At 32.0% G+C, this 1,300-nt stretch overlaps 1 protein-coding gene across 1 annotated transcript in view; it reads right to left on the minus strand.

Annotated features, from left to right (window-relative positions):
* The window catches only part of NVL (nuclear VCP-like), a 45,031-nt gene that overhangs the window by 39,156 nt on the left and 4,575 nt on the right, over positions 1–1,300 (minus strand). The window lies entirely within an intron of this gene.

Genomic DNA, 1,300 nt, shown 5'->3' on the forward strand with positions numbered 1-1,300 from the left:
AAAAATTGTAAAGGCTTTTCTCTTACATCCTAAAAAAATTACTAACTAGAAGAAAATACACTGAGGGGGAATATTATTATGGTGGTTCAGAGCACATGCTTTGGGATCAGAGAAATCTGGACTCAAAATCCAGCTTTACCAGTTACTTTCTAGCTTCTATTTAATCTCTCTGAGCCTCAGCTTCCTTATCTACAAAATGGACATCTCACTGGATTATTAGATTAAAAGAAACCTTGCAAATCAGAAGAAGAAAAAAAAGAGAAGGGGAAAAAAAAAGAAAGCTTGCAAAGTCCTTAATACCTAGTAAATGCTTAATAAATTGTGGCTTCCATTAGCTGAGCAATAAATAAAAGTGCAATGTGAATTCCCACTAGATCCCAGGGTCTCATTTAGGAATGTCCGAAGCCAGGAGAGGGAATACTCCGTAAGCCACGTAACCAGATGGAACGTTTACACATCTGCTTGGAAGAATGAAGATACACAGTTGTTCAATATCATATGATAAAAAAACAATATAAATCCTAATAATTACAAACTGAGAATTTAGCCTCAGTTCTTTATAACCAAGAGTTGGTATCTAATAACTGCAGGACTCTATTTATTATTGTTTCTATAGAAATAATTAAATAAGAAAAGGGCTTTCCAAGTAAAAAGGTTTACATGAATGCTATGACCCATCTTTACAATTAAGACATGAATTTCTTTGCTATTCATTAAATTCAACTAAGGTAATTTGGTGCGTTTCTTTTCAATATAAAGAAGGTAGATTACTCAACTATTTGGGAAAATATCATTTTGCCCTAGAACTCATGCCATACAAGTATAATTAATTACAAGTGGATTAAGTAGTTAAATGTAATACCATAAAGGAACAAGAAAAAAGTACAGGTAATTATTCTATATGCTCCTGTGACAGAGGTCTATGTAAGCATTCAGAGCATAAACCACACAGGAAAAGGTTGGTAGCTTTGACTAGGTAAAGATGCAGAACTTCTCTAATCAAAACATTATAAACAAAAACAAAAGGCAAATGGGAAAATGAGACAAGCATTTGCAATACATGTGAAAAGAGGTGCTATTTTATACAAAGAACTCTGACAACTAATAAGGAAAATTCAAATACTTCTCAAATGAAAGACAAAATCCATAGGTAAGAAATTCACAAAGAAATATGAAACAGTAAAAAAAATCACAAGTTATTAAAAGATTACAAATAAAAACAATATGATCAATGTTTGCCTATAATACTAGCAAAGATCAAATAATTGTATAACTAGGATTACAAGGGGGCAGAGAAATG

The sequence above is a fragment of the Myotis lucifugus genome, unplaced genomic scaffold (genome assembly GCF_000147115.1).
Source record: "Myotis lucifugus unplaced genomic scaffold, Myoluc2.0 scaffold_1119, whole genome shotgun sequence".
Classification (NCBI taxonomy): Eukaryota; Metazoa; Chordata; class Mammalia; order Chiroptera; family Vespertilionidae; genus Myotis; species Myotis lucifugus.